Here is a 21,950-nt window from a genome sequence, read left to right on the forward strand (position 1 = left end):
CTCCAAGATTTTTCATGGAGAATTATTGTGAAAGCCATACTTTCACCGTATTCAACATTCCTACATCATTCCCAATGAGTAGAATGTCATCTACATACAGAACCAAGAATGTAACCTTATCCCCAATGGATTTGTTGTAAACACAGGGCTCATCCGGGTTTTGCTCAAAGTCAAATCTTTTGATGGTAGAGTCAAACCAGATGTTCCAACTCCTAGAAGCTTGCTTAAGTCCATATATGGATCTATTTAATTTGCATACCATGTGTTCCTGACCTGCAGCTATGAAACCTTGTGGTTGCTGCATGTAGATATCTTTACTAAGATCTCCATTCAGGAATGCAGTTTTGACATCCATTTGCCAAATCTCGTAATCATGGTATGCTGCTACAACTAGCAGGATCTTAATGGATTTAAGCATGGCCACCGGCGAAAAGGTTTCCTCATAATCGATTCCCTCTTTCTGAGTGTACCCTTTCGCCACAAGATGAGCCTTGTAGGTCTCAACCTTACCATTGGGGCCCTTCTTCCTCTTATAGATTCATTTGGAACCAATTGCTTTTACTCCAGGGGGCAAATCTACTAGAGTCCAGACTCCATTGGTCTTCATTGAGTCCATCTCAGCTCTCATGACACCTACCCACATCAAGGAATCTAGGTCCAACATAGCTTTTGTATAAGTCACGGTATCCTCCTCACTGGTCGTAGCTTCCATCAAGTAATATCTTGGTCATAGCCAAAACGAACTGGAGGCCTGGAAACCTGGGTAGATCTTTTAGGTTGGTCATTACCTGGAGCTTGTGGGACACCTCCAACTACCCTTGAGCTCTCCTCATCAAGAACAACTTCCTGATGGTGATTGTTTAGGATGTAATCATTTTTCAAGAAATGGGCATTTCAACTATAGAACACCTTCTGTTCTCCTAGGTCTTAGAATAGGTAACCCACAGAGCCTTTGGGGTAGCCTACGAATAGGCAACGGCTGGTCTTGGATTCCAATTTGTCTGCACTCGTGTTTTTAACATGTGTCGGACAACCCCAAATCTTCAAGTGTCTTACACTTCATTTCTTACCGGTCCAAAGCTCATAGGGAGTCTTCGGAACTGATTTGGTTAGAGCCCGGTTCAACACATATATCGCAGTCTCCAATGTGTAACCCTAGAAGGATGTGTGAAACTCTGAGCGTATGATAAGTGATCAGACCATATCCAATAAAGTCTGGTTCCTCCTCTCTGACACACCGTTTAGTTGTGGGGTAGTAGGAGGAGCTAGTTGTGATACTATCCCATTAACCTTTAAGTAGTCCATGAATTCGTTAGAGAGATACTCGCCACCTCGATCGGTGAATGTTATAAAATAAATGTGTTGGTTATGTGTCCAAATACTCATGGAACCACATACATCAGTCCGTATAAGGTCAAGCATGCTTATACATCTTTCAGGCTTATCGTTAAATGGTCGTTTCATCATCTTACCCTGAAGGCAAGGTTCACAAGTTGGAAGATCTTCTACAGTTAAAAAATCCTAAGGACCATCTTTTACCAACCTTGTGATACGATCTATGTTAATATAGCCAAGTCAGTAAATCCACAGGCACATGGGATTAACTGTATCACGGGTTCTTTTTTGGGGTTGTCATCTGGCGTAGTTTTGGCTATGTTAGTTTCCAAAGAAGGATGAAGAACATAGAGACCACTCTCAAGTTCTCCGTATACAAGGAATTTGTTATTTCTTTTGATAGTAATTGTATTACTAAAAAGAACAGAATATCCATCCGCACACAGTTTTGAAATAGAAATCAAATTTCTTCTCAAACTCTGTACATAAAAACAATCTTTTAGTATAATAGTTCATTCTCTGAAAACTAACTCTACAATTCCTATGGTTGTAGCTGCAACACTTGCATAAGTCCCCAAGTAAAGAGTCACACGCATGAGTTGACGCCCCAGAGTCAATACACCAGGAAGTAAAAGTTACCAACAAATTGGTTTCTATGACACAGGATTTGAAATTACCTTATTTCTTGGATTCCAGGTACTGAGGACAGTTCCTCTTCTAATGGCTGGTCTGCTTGCAGAAGTGACAAGCATTTGATGCCCTATCTTTCTTTTGCTTCTTAGACTTAATAACTTTCTTCTAAGGCTTTCTCTTTGCCTTCCTCTTCTTCTTGCCCGACTTGCCGGGTTCAACAAGCATGGCAATGGTCTCATCCTTCTTAATCAGTTCCTCGGCCCTCTACAACATATTGCTGAGTTCCTGGATGCTAACATTTAGCTTGTTCATGTTGTAATTCATGATGAACTGATTGAAGGAAGGAGGCAAAGAATTTAGGATGACGTCCACCTTCGTGACATGGTCAAGCCCGGATCCAAGAGCCTCAAGTTCATTAAAATAACCCATCATCCGAAGACAATGGTCGTGAACCTATTGGTTCTTGTACATCTGCATGGTCATGAACTGCTTCAAGACCTTCTGCCGAGTAGAACGATTATGCTCTTCGTACATCGTCCTCAAACTATCCAAGATATCCTTGGACAATTCGATCAGATCGAACTATCGTTGTATCGGATTATCCAAGGAGGTAATGATGTAGCAGCGGGCTAGGGAATTTTTCTCTTCCCATTCCTAGTAGTTCCTCCTACGAGTCTTAGAAGCCCTATCACCCGGATGTTTCGGGGCAGGATTTTTAGCTACTTTGTCTAACTTCTCTGAAGTGAGGACCAGCATAAGGTTACGGTACCAGTCAGCGTAGTTTAGGCCCTTAAGTTTAGCGAATTGTCTATTTGCCATTTCTAATAAAAAGCAAATGTTAGTTCACAACCTAATTTGATTCATGTTATCCGCATAGATATGGCTTTTAATCTATGTTTCATTTCCATTTATTCATCTCCAAGATTTCCCTCCTATCTCAGTGACGGAGACTACAAATTATGTCTCTGAAAATGTGGGAAATCACATATGGTGCATGGAACCAACTGTTTCAACTGCATAACCCCACCACCTTTCTGTGAAGGATCATATCCACTTATCATATGAGTTTTCCCTTTGGCCTCTGCCAATCAAGGTTCATTGCCATTTTAGGTTAAACATTTCTATCCATTGAGTGCTCACCCATCATATTCGTGAATGCCAAGGTACCGTGAGAGAGTCTTCCATTTTAGGATCAGCCCCTCCCACATCGGTCTATGACGCCCCTATCATCTTATGAAACATTCCAACAGATCCAACAGCAAATGGATAACCCAACTTTATGGTTTGTTTCCACATTACTGAATGACCCATCTTCATGTTAATGATGGAAGGCCTTTAGAGAGTTCATCATATGAATCTCCCTATCACATGCACCCATATTTTAGGAGGGAACAAAATTATTACGCCCTAGTTTAATTTAGGTCAAACCAAAGTGGCTCCCACTGACTTTCATAAAAGTAGATTTCAATGGGCCCTAAATGGCTAGGGTTCCGTATGATTCCTCTTGAGGAGATGTGGGGCCCACCATGAAAGGAGATCATCTAATGATCTTAAGGACACCATGGCAATGATGTGCATTCAGCCATGGTGTGCATAAGAGCCACTACCATATCAGCATGGGCCAAGTACTTATGGTCCATGAACGTTGCACATCACACATCCATACATCACATGTAGGGATAAAATTGATCCAATCAATTAATATCAGTAAAACCCATTATTAAAGCACATAATAATTCATAATATTATTTATTAATATTATCTAGGTATATGGGTTGAATAGCAAAGAGCAGTTCGGCCCATATAACTTTTATGCAGTTAATGGGCTTAAGTAGTTTTAATACGGTTTTATAGGTGTGGGCCAAATTAGATCTTGCAATTAACTATTAATTCCTTGACCCAAGGGTGAAAAATTAGGGCTGAGAACAACCCCCATCGAACCACAGATTTGGTCCAATCTGGTTCGAATGGGTATAGGGTTTGATTTTTAATTCAAGATTATGATCTGAAATTAAATTACTAATAAAAGACATTCAAGAATAAGTATAAGAGTTGTTCGTAGATCTGCTATGCCGCAAAACAAAGGTCAGTTCATAGCTTGCAGTTTCTCAAACTACAAATCACAGATGGGTGAACCCTAATCTGCGAAAATCCTTCCTTCTGCGCAATCAACTTTGATCTTGATTGAAATAAAATAGAAAAACCCTAATTTTCTATTAATATTACATCAGATCGAATTCCTATACATTCAGTCTAGAAAAAAAATTAATTACAGACCAAAATGTAAAAGAACTGCAAAGCGCAGATTTCTTGCGCCAATCAAGATGACGATCTCCATTGTACGAACAACCCATAAATCAAGAAAAATATAAAGAACCATTCTAAATATAATTCAGATTTATAAAATTTAATTTCAGATCAATATCCCTTAATCTGGGAACCGATTTCCCAGAAAATCTCTTATCTGCACAAATCGGGTATAACGCCTTCTGCTCATTTGCGCAGTTCCAGATCTGGCTAATTTCGGTTCAAGATTTGAACCTTGCTTTGATACCACTAAAGGGATGAGAGATCCATCATATGGATGGCCAAACCTTGTAGGTAAGTTGGGCGAAATTTCAGAAATTTCTCTCTTTCCCATGTGGGAATCACATTCCCTGTTTTAGAAAACTGCATTTTCAATGATCAATCTTGAAACCTAAACAAGACCAGATCTAAAACCAAAAGGTAGGAGAGGGATATACCTAATATAGAGTAGTAATAACTCCCAATGAAGGTATTCACGCCCAAGGAGATCTCCAAAACATGCTCCCACTAAAGATGACACAGTGTAGGGTGGAGCAGAATCAACAGGGTGGTCTTTCAGCAAAAATTTGATTCTTCACCAAATATTTGATGGGAGGCGAGTGAGAACAACTTCATATCAGTTTTTCTCTATAAACTGATATCAAGAACCTTTCTTGATCGCTTCTACAGGTGGAGATTGAACTGCCTATAGCTGCAGCAATAGGAGAAGGCAAGAGCAGAAGATGACGTCAATCCAACTGCATCTGTCTTCTCTCTTGTATCAGTAATTTGATTGGGTGAATTGGGGTTCACCCTCCCCTTCTATTTATAGCCTTAAAGAGAGGTTCTCCTAATCCCATTACGAGTTTCCTAATCCAAATATTGTATTTGGATCTAGACTCTCTTTAAGAGATAAGGATAACCTCTTATCTCATTTGCAAATAAAGATCAGCCCTCCTAATCTAATTAGGAGTTTCCTTATCCAAATCTTTATTTGGATATGGTCTCTCTGAGTGGATAGGGACAATCGCTTATCCTATCTGCTGATCTAAATCCCAAAACCACCCTTCTTTAATTAATCATATTAAACCAGTTCGAATTGGGCTTTAGGCCCATTAAGACCATGTGCTCACTTATCCTCCAAACTGTTGCCCAGTTGGGTATCCTTGTATGGCATGGGACCCAAACATTGATCTACACATCAGCCACATGGGTTCTGTCCAGCCTTTGTTACAAGGCCTGGCCGAATTCACTGTAGGAGACAGTGAACCCCTGAGTCCATCACCGTGGGCTCTTAATGGGCCCAACATTTACACTAAATGGTCCTTAGGTCAAGCCACCTTATAAAATCCAAGGACTATGGGCAAATGCAAGATTAGCCCATCAGGTATTACCCTCAATGGTCTTACACTTAACCACTTAGCCCATAATGATCAAACACTGCCCGACAAGAGAGGACCTCTCCCTCAGTTGCAAGGAACAGTGTTGCACTCTCTACTCACATGGATCCCGGGAATTAAAACCTTTTGCAAACATTTTGAAACCATAATATATGTACGTATATCTCTATATAAATATATTTTGCAAAACAAATTTCAACGGTTGAAATTGACTGCCGGTAGCTTTGGTTTCCATCAGAGAGAGTGCATCTCTTATCATTCACTTTGTCCAACAAAGGGGCTGATCCTATCACTATGATCACCCACTCAGTGAATTCTCGGCTAGCCTTTGTTACAAGGCCTGGCCAAATTCACTGTAAGAGACAGTGAACCCCTGAGTCCATCACCATGGGCTCTTAATGGGCCCAACATTTACACTAAATGGTCCTTGGGTCAAGCCACCTTATAAAAACCCAAGGACTGTGGGTAGATGCAAGATTAGCCCATCAGGTATTACCCTCAATGGTCTTACACTTAACCTCTCAGCCCATAATGATCAAACACTGCCCGACAAGAGAGGACCTCTCCCTCGGTTGCAAGGAACAGTGCTGCACTCTCTACTCACATGGATCCCGGGAATTAAAACCTTTTGCAAACATTTTGAAACCATAATATATGTACGTATATCTCTATATAAATATATTTTGCAAAACAAATTTCAACGGTTGAAATTGGCTGCTGGCAAGGTCCAGGGCAATACTGGAATTCTGGTCCGATTCAGGGTTTTAAGAAAACCCACACTGAATGTACCTCAAGTCTCACCCTGGTAGCTGAGACAAGCTACCCCAACCAACTTGGCGGCACATCAGTGTCAGCCTTGGCAGGATAAATTTCCCAAGATCTACCCAATGGCTATGAAGATTCTAAACTAACACAAGTCTCATATGTGTCCAGTTTAAGGGTATTACACAGAAACACACCATAATAACATGAATATAATATGTACTTTATTCATTTACATTAAATGTTATAAGGTACATCATTCTGATTGGAGCTAAGGGCATACACTGTCTAACAAATGGTCCAATAGAATTTCTTCTTACTCATGCAATTAGTGATGGGGACCGTAATGGTGTTGAAGTTTCTAATGAATCACTTGTAGAAGGAGATGAGTCCATGAAAACTTATGGTCTTGTGTAGGTTTTTTGGTTTAGGCCGCTCACAGATTATAGAAACCTTGGATTCATCAACTCTAATCCCCTCAACTAAAAGCTCAATACTGAGAAAGATTAACTTTGGTTGCATGAATAAGCACTCCTTCAAATTTGCAAAAATTTCTCAATTCAAAACATAAAAAACTTCATGCAAATGCTGCATGTGTTCATAATTCTTCTACTATATATAAGAATGTCATTAAAATTTGCCTAAAATGGGTTGTAAAAGTTGAGTCACTACCTTCATGAAGGTAGATGATGCATTGGATAACCTGATTGGCATGACTAACTATCCATACGAACCTTGCTTGGTCTTGAAGATTGTCTTTCTGGAAGTCCTTGACCTAATGCGAATATGATGGTATATCTTTAGGTCAATCTTTGTAAGCACCATGTCTTGGCTGAGTTGGTTCAACTTCTTCTCCAATTAAAGTTTGGGAAATTGGTACTTTACGATGATCTTATTAATGGAAAAACTATCTAATACATATTCTCCAAGAGCCATCCTTCTTGGGAACGAGCAAGGTGGGGACAATATGGGTCTTAAATTGGGTTGAATATGTCCTTTGTTTGAATCAGGTCATTGATTTGTTATTCTTTAGTGGGAACAATTTGGTAATGGCACTTGATGAGGGGTAATTTGGTCCTCCAATGATATCATGACACATGGCATTTAGAAGAAATGAGTGACACCTCGACACCACGTAAAAAGACCCCAAGAACACCTCGGACACTTCACAACTGCATCAATGACCTCGACACTACTTCGGTAGGCCAAACTATGAATAATTAGGCAAGACCTCAAATCGGCGTAAGACGTGACCTACTGCGACTGATCTGACCTGACTTTGGTTAGCGAGCTTCCTCTTAAGTGGACTATCTCCTCTGAATTCCCTGAGATCACGACATCACATGGGAAGATCTGGTTATCACCCCACCCACTTTGGATGGGATTGGATAAAAATTACACGCTTATGCAGAGTCCACCTCCAGGTGTGAAACCACCTCTGAACCAAATAGGCCAGAGATTTTGAACGCATTTCATGAGTCTCACGGCAGCTCACCTATATAAGGGCCTCACCTCCAACCTCATAAGTTATGTGTGATTTAGCTTTCTAGTTCTCTCACTTTTAGCTCTCTCAAAGCTCTTCGTTGACTTAATCATCAGACTGTCCACCCCAAGTAAAACAACCTAGACACCCTGATCATCACTTTCTTGGAACTTGACCAAGCAACCTACTTAGTCTGGCGTCCGAGCCGTCTACCAATAGGGAGCACCAGATCGTGCACCATCAATTGGCGTCGTCTGTGGGAACTGCTACACAAAGCCAAGTTCTCACCTTTCTTTAGCTTCAGAAACCTAATGGCATCACCTAGCAACAACCCTGTTAGCAACAACAACTTGGTCACAAGGGGCAGGACCAACTTGTTGTGCACTCTGAGGTCCCCTCTGTGACTATTTGGTAGTTTACCATGCCCCTGACCCTACTAGGTGTCCTCGTCGTGCAAAATCCCAACCTCCCTTTGCCCACCGTGAACGTGTCTCTCCCAGAAATTGAGCCCTCTGTAGTTCTTGTTAGGATTGATGTCCACCAATTCAATGAGTTGATGTAGTACCTCCACGAGATAAACCTGCAAAACATGGGAAGGTCATTTTGCCGCACTAGTAGGGATGCAACAACAGTAGTACTAGCGAGATTAAGCCGTTGGGCAAAATGCCAACCAGAATCAGCAGCCCAAGACCAGAATCAGAACCCATTACCTGACCCACCTCGTTGCTTCAATGACCATAACCAAGTCTTGGTCTAGGAACTAAGCCAAGCCACAACACCGATCGGGACAAAAGCAACTAGCTTGGTTGAAGGGTCACGGAGAAGGCACCGCAAACGCACACGTCACACCCCAGGAAGAAGCCGCCTTGCCCCAAATGATAACGAGGAGGCTGAAAAGAAAGAAGAGAAGGAAGCCACCTTGTCAGCACAGCTAGTGTCCTAAACTTCACCATTGGCTATTGAGATCCTCATGGCCCCACAGTCGAAAGACTTTAAGGCCCTTAGCTTGGAATCCTACAATGGGACAACCGATCCAGTTTACCACCTTAATAGCTTTCAAACCCTGACGTAGCTACACAGGGCAAACGACGCGTGGCTTAGCATGGCCTTCCCGACCACCTTTCAGGGCATAGCTCGGATGTGGTATTCGGGGTTGGCCGCAAGCTCTATTAAGAGTTGGAACAAGTTCGTCAACTTGTTCACCACACACTTAGCCACAAGCAAGTGATGCCCGAAGTTCTTGACATGCCTGCTCAATGTCATCCAACAATTTGACGAAAATCTGTAGGACTACATCAAATGGTTCAACCTAGAGCTACTTCATATTTCCAACCTCGATCCAGCCATCCAGCTCACCACAATGGTCAACGGCGACAGGCACTCCAACTTGCTTTGGGAGGTTGAGTTGAACACTCTGGCTTCCATGGAGGAGTTCCTTAACAAAGCAGCCAAGTTTATAGAGGCTAAGGAAGCACTGGATCCCAGTTGGAGTTGAGCAAAAAACAGAAGAGGTTGGAAGATGAGCTAGGGAGCGGCAAACAACAGCGGAAGAGCAAGTCACCAAGGCGCTTTAGGTCCCCCACAGCAAGTCCTTGGGTTAGCGTTCTCATACCCCTCTTGTCCAGAACTGCAACTACACTGTGATAAATGTGAAGAGGGGAGAAATTCAAATGCAAATCAAGACGACCGAGTATGTCAAATGGCCACCTCAGATGAGAGGAAATCATGCTAATAGGAAACTAAACAAATATTGCCAATTCCATCGTGACATTGGGCATGACATAGAGAATTGTCGTAAGTTCAAAGACAAGATTGGAGAGCTGATCCATAGAGGTTACTTGGAGTAGTTTATCAAGTGGGAGGACCGAATCTGACCTGTCAACCAGCTAAGAGAAGTGCCACAGTCAAGTAGGGACCAGAACAGAGTCCAGCCTTCCCGAGACCCACCACCAACAGAGCGGCCCATCCTTGGTGTTATTAACATGATCACAAAAGGGTCCATAGTGGTAGGATGCAACACCTCAGTAGGAAAAAACTCAGTTTGGGAACTCAAGCATGAGGATGAGAACCCACTGAAGCACCCTCGTGTGGAGTAAGTGATTTACTTCACTGAGGATGGAACTCGTAGGATCCAATATTTGCATGATGACGCCCTTGTAGTCAATTTAGACATAAACTTTGAGGTAAAGTGGATTCTGGTTGACTCTGGAAGCTCGGCTGATATTATCTTCTTGGAGGCATTCGAGCAGATGGAGCTCGAGAGGAAGGACCTACAGGCGACCGATGTCCCCTGGTCAGCTTTAGTGGAGAAGTGGCATGGCCCCTAGGCCAGGTGAGAGTGCCATTAATAGTGGGCTCGGCATTGAACTCAGTACGCTTTGATCACGACTTTCTAGTGGTTGCCACCCCTTGCCCTACAATGCCATTCTGGGTTGGCATATCTTGCATGCCCTCCAAGCGGTAGTGTTGACCTACTATCTATCGATGAAGTTTCTGATAAACTAAGGAGTAGAGGTGGTGTGAGGTAATCAACTCGAGTCTTGCAAGTGCTATGTGGCTACATTGAAGAGAAAAGGAAAGTAGGTTGTTGACATCAACATGGAGCCGCATCGAAGAACGGCGACGAGAGAGCTCGCCCTATGGAGGACATCGTCCTAGTTTCAATCTCGAATACCGACCCCAAGAAGTTGGTGCAGATCAAAGCTCGCCTCGTGGAACCACTACACTCTGAGCTAGTAAAGTTTGCTAATTAAAAATATAAATGTTTTTGCTTGGTCAACAGCAAAAATGCTTGGCATAGACACCTCTGTCATAACTCATAGATTAAATGTTGACCTTTTAGTCAGACCAGTTTGATAGAGGAAGAGGAACCTCGCCTAGGAGCGGTGGAGTATAGTAGATGAGAAAGTAGGGAAGCTCCTCACAATAGACTTTGTTAGAGCGGTCCAGTACTTGAGTTGGATTGCCAATCCAGTGCTCGTGAAGAAAGCCAACAACAAGTGGCACATATGCGTCGATTAAACCAACCTCAACCGAGCCTGCCCAAAGGACAACTTCCCATTCCATAGGATTGACCGCCTGGTAGACGCGACCTCAGAGTTCAAGCTGTTTTTCATGAATACATACTCTGGCTACAACCAAATCTAGATGGATCTGTCAGACGAAGAAAAACTACTTTTGTAACTTAAATGGGCTTGTACTATTATAAAGTTATGCCCTTTGGTTTAAAAAACGCTGGAGCAACCTACCATTGCCTTGTAAACAAAGTTTTTTTTTCTAATTTAATTGGAAATAAAATTGAGGCTTATATTGATGATATGGTTGTGAAAACTCAATTTTCAAATTCTTTAATTTCCAATCTTAATTGCATTTTTGACCTTCTAAGAAAATACAACATGAAACTCAACCCAAACAAGTGCATTTTCAGGGTCACGTTGAGCAAGTTCCTCGGGCACATAGTGAACCGACATGATTTATGTCTAAGTTGGCTAGGCGGTGTCTTCCATTCTTCAAGGCCATAAAAAAGAACCAAGACTTCAAGTGGATTGTAGTTAGCTCAAGAGGTACCTCAGTTCGCTGCCTTTGTTAACTAGGCTGAAATCTGGGGACGAGCTGAAACTTTACCTCTCTACAATTGACAAGGTAGTCAGCTCAACCCTAATTCGCGAGGTGGATAGTGTAGCGACTTGTCTACTTCATAAGTAAAGTCATGTACGCCGCAAAGACCAGGTACCTGAACATCAAGAGCCTGTCCTTCTCGCTGGTGCTAGCAGCCCGTAAGTTGCGCCCTTACTTTTAGGCCTATACGATCGTGGTCTTAACCATTTACCCCTGAGGCAAGTCCTCCAAATGCCTAAGGTCTCTGGTAGACTAATAAAATGGGCCCTCGAGCTTAATGAGTATGACATCTCGTTTCAGTCGCACCCAGTGATCAAGGCGTAGGTCTTGGCTGACTTCGTCGCCAACTTCATTTTCAACATGCCGGCCCCTGAAGTTGTCAAGCCCATGACTACCTCGAAGCATCAACCAATGTGGCACCCCCTGAAGTTGATCCTCTATGGACCTAGCGAGGTGAAGTTGGAGTATGCTTCCGATTTGTGTTCCGAGTGCCAAACAATGAAGCCAAGTACAAGACGTTGATAACTGAGCTATCACTGGCAAAGGAGGTTGGCTTAAAACATCTCATGGTGTGCAGTGACTCGCAGCTAGTGGTGAACCAAGTGATTGGGCAGTATAAGGCCTATGATCCCTCCATATTGGCCTACCTATCCAAGGTTAGAGAATTCCTACCCAACTTTTGCTTTCAGTACATCCAACAAGTGGTGAGGTCCGAAAATACCAAAGCTGATTTACTCTCAAAGTTGGCTAGTGTGACGGACACTACAAAGAGGACGGTCTACATTGAAGACCTATTTCAGCTAGCATAAAAAGGGTGGCAGAAGAGATTGCTCGTGTTTTGGCTGCAGAGCCGAGCTAGATGGATCTACTCATTAACTATTTGTGCCACGGGGCCCTACCTGCAGAACGCAATGCAGCTTAGAGGGTAGAGTGGCCGTCAGCTTGCTATATAATCATTGGTGAGAAACTATATCATAGGTCATTCATGCTCCCCTACCAACTGAAGTGCCCAATTGGTGCACCTCGTTACCACGACACCTCATATTGTGTTTCTAAGACTTAGCCTACTTTCTAAGGAAAAAAGATAAAGACACAGGATGTGCAAAAAGTTGGCTTCATTAAATAGAAGAAGAAAAGAGGACATCACTACTCAAAAGAAAATGTAAAGGAAGTCGAGCTTGGAAGCTCGACATACATTGTATATACATGGGGGATCCAAGAAAAGAGACAAGAAAATTAGACATTCTAGAGTTCATTTGCCCCACGCCCTCCCCACTAGCATCAGATCTGTTGTCCGCACCACCGCCGACCACATCAACCTCATCTTCCTCCTCCTCGGAGTCAGGCTCTTGATGAACCCGACCCATCATCTCGTCGGTGCACACCGAGGACTTTAATTTGTTGAGGTCGAACTCTGGGCACACTGAGGCCACTAGCATCTGACATAGTTTGAATCCCTGACGAAAAGTGTCAGGCCCGAACTCCTCCCTTTCCTTCAAGAAGCCAGGCAATTTCTTGAACTCATCAACTGAACAGAACTCGACAGCATGGACATCGTCGAGGAACTTTGACCATTGCTTGGTGAGCTCGACTTCTTTCTCCTACAACTTTGACCTTGCTTGGTGAGCTCGGCCATCTTCTCAACCTCCCTCGTCAGGTCTGTAGTGCAACTCCACTCCTCCGCTAGTTCATCCTTTAGGTCGCCAATTAGACAAACAACACGCTCAATTTGGGACCTATACTTTGCTACTTCCTCCTCGGCAGCTTGGGCCCTCACTAAACTTCCCTCAGCTTGCCCCAACAAGGAATGCACCTAAGTGTTCCTCTACAAAAGAGGAAAAGGGAGATAAGTACAGAATGGAGATCAGAATGAATACAATGCGAAGGTCGGGAACATGCCACCATGAGGTAACGCATAATCTTTCCACTGAGCTCACTAGGACGTGATTCGTGAAGCCTCGTGACCTCTTTAGGAAAGACAATCTCCTTGCTCTTCACCAGGGTGGTCCGAAAGTTCATGATTGTGTGCCTCTCCTCGAGATCAGTCTCGACATTTGAAACATTGGTTGCCTTAATCCCAGGTGGTGGAAGGGTCTCCTTAGATGTACAAGAAGCATCGAGCTCTAGTGAGGTCCTTTCTAGCTAGTCTCCCTTGACTAGGTTAACTACCGGCATGGCCTCAGCAGTACTTTGCACAGTAGCTTATGGAGCAATGACCTAAGGTGCCTCTTGGTGAGCCACCTTCCTCTTCTTCCTCTTCATGGCCTAGAACAGCCCGGAAGTTAGCAGGCCCGACATGTTTCCTACATGAGAAATCTAAGGGTGAGCCTAACTGTAAAAAAATAAAGGAGAGAAAGTAAAGAAGAAAAATAAGGGAAATTCCCAAGCCTTAGACGATGACCTACTTGGAGGACTCAGCCTAGCCTGGATCAGCTTCTCCTTGGCCAAGTACTCAATTAGCAATGACTTTCGGTCCACTAAGACTTGCACCCTCATCTGCATCCGCTCACTCAGCCCTGATGTCCCTCATTCCCTCTCTCTAGGTCATCAAGAATGACCATCCACCATCTCAGTCAAGGAAGAAATACCTCATCTTCTAGATCGGTACTTTGGAGGGGAAACCATTCAGCAGCTTTCACCCAGGGCGATAGGACAAGTAATAATTGTACATCCCAGGAATACTGGAAGGATTTTTCTTTATATGGCATATGCTAGCAGAGGTCTTAAGATCTAAGGGGAAACTGACATAGTGACAGAAGGAGATGGTGCTGACCAAGGTCCTAATAGAGTTGGAATGAAGCTGATCTAAGCTAATGCTATAATAGTTCAACACTTCGGGAATAAGTGGATGAAGGGGGAATCAAAGACCTACTTTTAGGGCCTCCTCGAAGATAGTGACCTCGTCTTCCTCATTCTCTTGCAGGTACTGCCCAAGGGGAAGGGAATATCTTAACCAATTCGGAACCCTATATCGAGCAGCGAGCTCATAGATGTTCTCGACAGTGAGCTCGATGGAACCAAACTATTATGGTGCTTTAACCGTACAAGAAGATGAGGCCTTCTTGTGAGAACCTCGTCGATCTTGAGTTTAGGTCCCTTCCTTGGCCTGGTAGGACAGACCCTCTTTTCCTTGGACTCACTATCAGACATTATGAACAACATAGAACTAAGGGAGATGACTCACCTAGGACAAATAAACCGACCTCACCAACAACGCTGATAACACCGACAATGTCGAGCTTTGCAATCTCACCAGAACTCCAAAGATAGGGACAAGAGAAATGGTCCTTAAGGGTACTGTTTATAGACGGATGAGCCGAACTATGGACGATTGAAATCAGTTGGATCCAATAGTTTGCAAGGACGTGACGGTTTGTATTTCGAGGTGAAATCAATTTATCGTGTTTTTTATGTCCACATGAGCTAATGGTTGTGTGGCGTCCACGCGTCCCCGATATGGTACCTTATGCCTAGGCTAGACTAATCGAACCAATCCGATCCCAAGCCATTAGTCGGACCACAATCAACGATGGAACTCGGACCAAATCACCTTAAGTTAAGACTACTTCCTCGCCAGACTAATCACTCTGAACTTGGGAGTGGGGGTAATTTGGTCTTCCAATGATATTATGACACATGGCATTGCAAAACAACAAAGTAACACCTTGGCACCATGTAAGCAAACCCCAGGAGCACCTTGGACACTTCACAACTGCATTGATGACCTCAACACCACCCCGGTAGGCCAAACTACAAACAACTAGGCAAGACCTCAGGTTGGCATAAGAGGCAACCTGCTTCCACCGATCTAACCTAACTTTGGTTAGCAACCTGCTTGATGTGTCGAGTGACCTCCCCCTTAAGCGGACTATCACCTTCGAATTCCCTGGAATCACGACGCCACGTTGGAAGAGCTTGTTATCACCCCACTTGCTTCAAGCAAGATTGAATAAACATTACCCGCTTGCACGGAGTCCACCAACAGGTACGAAACCACCTCCAAACCAGATAGACCAAAGATCTTGGACACGTTTCGTGAGGCTCACAGTAGCTCACCTATATAAGGGCCTCACCTCTAACCTCATAAGGTAAGCATGATTTAGCTCTCACAGTTCACTAGCTCTCTAGTTCTCTCGCTTTTAACTCTCTCAAAACTCTTCACTGACTTAAAGCATCGGAATGCCCACCTTGGGTAAAGCAACCCTGACACTTTAAACATCACTTTCTTGCAACTCGACCAGTTAACCTACTTAATCCAACGTCCAAGATGTCTACCAGCAGGGAGCACTAGATAGCGCACCATCAACACTCTTAGACAAAATCAATTACTATTGAAAGACATCAAAGTGAATATGATTCCAGAGGTTTTCTGTTGACCTTGCTAGGGTCGCGTCAGTCTAAACATGTACTTCACACCTTGCTTTGCGAGACTGTAGGTGTTACTCCTTTCATGAATAACACTTGTATCATAACGTCATGGTTGACCTAGAAGTAGTTTACAAGAATCCATCTATATAACATCACACCACACTTCATCAGTACAAAACTTACCCATGGAGAAGATAATTAGAGAACACTTCATTAGTATAAAACTTACCCACTCTTCATCATACTATTTGTCCCATTGGTTACGATTCTTGCATCTGCATGTATGCGCTTGGGTGATCTGAAAGTGGAGAGGAGCCTCTATGAACTTCCATGGTCAAACACATGTGAGAACTCAAAATTGAAGTTCTGATTCTCGAACGACTAGTTGTGAAAGTGGAGAAAATCGTCTTGTTAAACACCAGCCCCGTAGGAGTATTGTTGCCAAGTTTATCTAGCTTAAAATCTCTAAGGATAATATCACTATGTGGGAATCAGTTAATGGCAATATTCTGCAGTAATATTTAGAGATTACGACTCTGTGGAAGCTCAATTTGAGTAGTAATGCATTATCCAAATTGATTCCATAGTATAATGGCAATTTTTAGAATATTTTCTTGCTAGATTTGTTGAGGAATGGTTTTATCGGTGAAATTTCATCGGCTTTGTTCAAGTCTTTGTCTATAGAAAACTGTATGAGACTCACTGGTTTTGATTTTTCTTTCAAAAATCTTGGTGGAAGTATTCCTACACAGATTCGTGTCCCTCCTATCATGGCTTATGTATCTGTAAGAAGCAATTTTTTGTTTGGGAACATGGCTGAGAAGATTATACATTATAGCTTGCCAAAGTTTGGAACTTTTGGATCTTGATAGCAATTCATTCACTGGGTCAATCCCTTTTGATGTCCTTGGGTTGAATCCCTTTCGATGCCCTTGGATTGAGAAGAATATTAGTTATCTCAATGCATCTTTTAACTAATTTCAGGAGAAGGTCCCATATATTTGAGCATGCAATGATCAATTGAAAATATTTTATGTTTCAAGAAATGAATTAACTGGGCAGATACCTTCTTGCATTTCCAATTGCAAAAGCTTAAAGGATTTTAGATGTAGGATTTATCCGGTTGAACGAGAGCATTCCGGTGAAATTGGAGAATTGAAGAGGCTTTCTGTCATCAAGTTGTGTAATAATACCATTGGCAGAACAATTCCAACTGAGCTTGGAAGCATAGAGTTGCTTTAAGTGCAAGACTTGAAGAACCTTTTCCTTGTTGGTGAGATCCCTAGCGATTTAAGCAATTGCAGGTTTCTACACCTTTTTGACAATCTAATATGTGTATCCCTATTTCTTTGAATTAACATTGAGATTTTGGGTTCTTAATTCCAGGGATGTTTTAGGTAATGGCTTATACCTAGAAATTCCTAAGACCCTCTACAACTTGACATACCTGAAAGTAAAAGAAAGTTGTAGAACATAAGCATTCCAATGAGCCTGGGAAAGCTATCTCAGATCCACCACCATGAAAGCAAAAGAAAGTTGTAGAAACGAAAGAACACTTTTGAAGATTTTAAATCATCAAATTTGGATAATTTTATAAAAAAACTAAAGAGAGAATGCTCTTAAGATCATCAAAACAGGGGAAAATAGCATTATTTTAAAAGGCCCTTGAGGTGAGGCCAAAGGCCTAAGCCTCGAGGCAAGGCTAGGAAAAAAGGCATGGCCTCAATAGCCTCGGAAACCACCTGCAAGGCTTAGGCCTTGAGTTGTTTGAGGCCTATGCCTTTGAGCCTTTGGCCTCAAAATGTCCAAAGCTTAGGCTCTAGCAATTCAAAATGCTAATGTGGAATGTGAAGGTTTACATAGGGGCAAACATAAATTCAAAACAAAAAGAAACAGCCTTGTTTTGTATATATTGGTGTAATGAGCAAAAAAATAAGCATACAAATAACAAAAACTTGCATATGAAATGTGTTCAAGCCATATTCTTACCCATTTTATCTCATATTTGATAATCTATTTATTCTAAAGCATGTGCATCATATAGATGATCACTCTTTGCTAATGCATACTAATGCAAGAAAGGAAATAGGAATCTTGTTCTTAAAACAATGTTCGTTCGTATCCCTAAATTGAAAAGTTATGTTGTTTTGGCTTTTCATACTAGTGCAAGAAAAGCTATTATTATGGGTCGTTGGGCAATGCTGTAATAACCGTCGTCATATCAGATGTATTATCTCTATTGTAGTCATATTGTTTTGGCTTTTCAATGCTGAATTTATTTTTTTGTGTTAGAGAATAAAAACCTATTAAGGAACCTCACCTAACAACTTAAGCTTTTGAAATTATTATTGTTATTTGGAAGTGGTATCACTGCTACTCATGGTTGGTTACCCCCTCCGTGTGGTGTTCTTAAAATTAATTGTGATAGCACTTCAAGCCTAGATAGAGTTGGTGTAGGTTTCGTGATTTGTAACTCTAAGGGTCGTTTTGTTTATGCAAGGGCAATCAGACTGTTGTTGATGTCACCAGAGGATGATGAAGCCATTAGAATACTCCAAATTTCCATATTTTATTTTTTATTTAATTTTAAATTTATATTATTTAATTATGACATCATGGGTTGATCCATTTGACCTGAATGGTTAAACTAACGTGCCAAACAAATGTAAGAATGGTGTCAATTTCAAGTTGATTTAAAAATGTAGGTTTTATATTGTTAAAATGATTGGATATAGATTTAATTAGTATATTTTATTTATGAGAAATGACAATACTTTAATATAGGATTTAATAAAAAAAATGGGGGTTAACACCTCAAATACAGGACTCAATGATAGGAAGAGAAGTAGTTCAAATTATATTTACACCCTCATAATTAAAGATGGACAGAATTCAAAGGTGGCTCTAGATCTACTATGAGCACAAATGTGTGAACTTAATTGAGTAACCAATCACGAGTAAGCATGCTAGTATTTCATACACATGGGTCATGCATTGACATGTTCACTCATGATTGGTTGCTCAATTAGGTTCACACATTTGTTCTTGTAGCAGATCCCATCACTTCAAAAGTAGGGGTACTTTAAGTAAAGAACAAGTACACAAAACTTACTGATACATTAAATATAGGAATTGATAATAGAGAATGGGTGTTAATACCTTAGTTATGAGGAAAAATATATGCTATCGGAAAGACATGATACTAGAAGGGCTTTGACTAATCAAACCACTCATGAATTTTGATAAATACCATTTTGGTTACCACTTTTATGATACCAATTGATTGGTTATAAGTTTTTTCTAGTATCATAGTCGAACCCTAAATATAAAACTCAATGAGAGGGAGTGGAATGACACTTAAAGTAGTAGTTCAAATTACAGTCTATGCCTTTACAACACACAAGGAACATTGGCTTAGAATTTATACATGGCAAGCCTAGCATTAACATTAGAAAGTTTTTCTTAAGCCATGTCTAACCTTCTAGCCATTATGTTTCACCATAGCTGTTCATTTTGGGTATATTAACATAGACCACATGAACCGACTCTTGTGAAACACAAACTCCTCAGTGACTTGATAATAAGGTTTGAAAGATTGAACATTAGGACAATAGTAGTGAAAGCCAAGGTGGTGGGGATGCTACTGAGTATTAGGTCATGTTTGGTTCAATTCTCATTCTTTTTCATTCTTGCCCAAGATGAAATTCTAAAATGGACAAGAATGGGTAAAAATAGGCAGAATGAGAAAATATTGCTATGAACCAAACACTTTTTTTCCTGAGAATGAATTCTTTTCAAACTGACAAGTGTCCTATGTTGCTTATTTTTATTCTTCAAAAAAAAATTTGTTAGTATTCATAAACTGCTAGCCTAGGTCTCCAACAGTCAATGTTTACTGGTTGGCATAGATGTTTTATAAAAGTATTTTGTAAGTTCTTTTATAAAAGTACTTTCATAAAAGAGCTTTTATAAAAGTACTTTCGTAAAAGTGCATTCGTAAAAGTGTTTTTATAAAAGTGCTTTCATAAAAGCACTTTCATAAAAGTGCTTTTGTAAAAGTGCTTTTGTAAAAATGTTTTTGTTAAAGTGCTTTCATAAAAGTACTTTTATAAAAGTGCTTTCATAAAAATACTTCTATAAAAGTACTTTCATAAAAGTCACAGTAGCCTACTAAGTACATATGGATATGATGTGAGTATGTTATTCTTAGGCTCCGTTTGATAACTCTTTTTAGAGATATGAAGTTTGAAATATTTACTTTTCAAATGCTAGTCTCGTTTGTATTGCATCTGAAATGCCTTTTTAGATCTGAAATCCAAAGAGGTTGTCCCAGCCCTTAACGCGCTCAAACGCATTTCAGATGTGGCCAAAAGACAAAAATACCCCAACATTGTTTTGAAAATGACACGTTATGCACCGTTTTAAACCCAACCCTAAAACATTTGTGTTCTTCTCCGTCGACGAAGACAAACAACGCACCTTTGAAGCTTTGCTCCAGGTATGTCTCAAATCCACTTTCTCTACTCATTTTGCTATTTTGTGGTTGCAAATGCAAGCTCTCATCATTTTCTTCATTTTTTAGGGTTTCAATCAGTCACCTATCAAGCATTGAAGCAGTAGCGAAGGTGAGCTTTTTTTTCTCTTGCTCATTAAGCACTTGTCGTTCTTCTGCTAGCACGGCTCAGATTCACCAATGCTAGGCATTTGAGATGGCTACAAATTGATGAGAGCTTCTATTTCTCTTCTACTTCTGGTTTCCTGTCAGAATGAACATTACTAGCTTATTCGTTTTGAGAAGCCTAGAAAAATGCATCCTTTCTCATCAATGGAGGCGGCATTTTTCTTGGCCTAGATTGGATTTCCTCGAGTATTGGGCTTCGAGTTTCTTCTTTGATCAATCTGGGTTTCGGTTTGATCTTTTGGGTTGGTATCTGCTTCTCTGATGGCAGCTTCCTCTGTTGCTTCTCTTTGTACGTGGCTCATCGCTGCTTGCATGTCGGTTATTTGATTTTTTAATGTTACTAGTGGAATGGCATGTGCGATGCACGGGGTATTTGATATTGATGATGATGTTTGACTATGTTATATATTGGGTATAGATTTGTAATTTATGTTATTTTTTTCAATCTTTATGATTTTCTATTTTTTTGTAAGTTTTTTATGTATTTCTTTGTTTTCTATAATTTATATTATTTTCTTCATTTTATGTGTTTTTTCATAATTATTTTGCAATAACATATATATATATAATGGAAAAAATATAAAGTTGTGGATAAAGTTGGAAAGTAAAATTAGAGTGTTTTGACCAAACCAATTGCACCACTCTCATTTTTCAGTATGATATATAAGTTTCTATGATTTTCTACATTCTTCTGTAAATTTTCAATGTATTTCTTTGTTTTTTGTAATTTATATTGTTTTCTTCATTTTATGTTTTTCATAATTATTTTGTAGTGACAATATATATAATGGAAAAAATAGAAAGTTGAGGGTAAAGTTGGAAAGTAAAATCATGGTGTTTTGACCAAACCAATTGCAACATTCTCATTTTTAGTATATAATATTATATTGTTTTCTTCGTTTTATGTTTTTCATAATTATTTTGTAGTGACAATATATATAATGGAAAAATTGAAATTGAAGGCAAAGTTGGAAAGTAAAATCAAGGTGTTTTGACCAAACCAATTGCAACATTCTCATTTTTTAGTATACATATATATATATATATATATATATATATATATATATATATATATATATATATATATGGTATAGATTTTTTTATGATTTTCTATTTTTTTTGTAAATGTTCTTTATTTTAAGGAGAAAGGTGCATAGGATAAAGAGACACCATTTCTATTTCCTCCTTCCTATTGTAAAGTAGGGGGAGTGGATAAGAGATACACTACACAGAGAGGGATTTAAAGGAGAGAACTGGGATTTTAGAATTTATTTATTCACTTCATGTGTGCATGATAATATTTGGCCTTTTGCTTCATGTCGTTCTACTCGTCAATGGTGGGTCCGTTATTTGCATATCTAATGACTAGCGTTTGGATATAGGT

The sequence above is a fragment of the Nelumbo lutea genome, chromosome 7, assembly GCF_056320005.1.
Source record: "Nelumbo lutea isolate HS-2025 chromosome 7, American lotus-T2T, whole genome shotgun sequence".
Taxonomy (NCBI): domain Eukaryota; kingdom Viridiplantae; phylum Streptophyta; class Magnoliopsida; order Proteales; family Nelumbonaceae; genus Nelumbo; species Nelumbo lutea.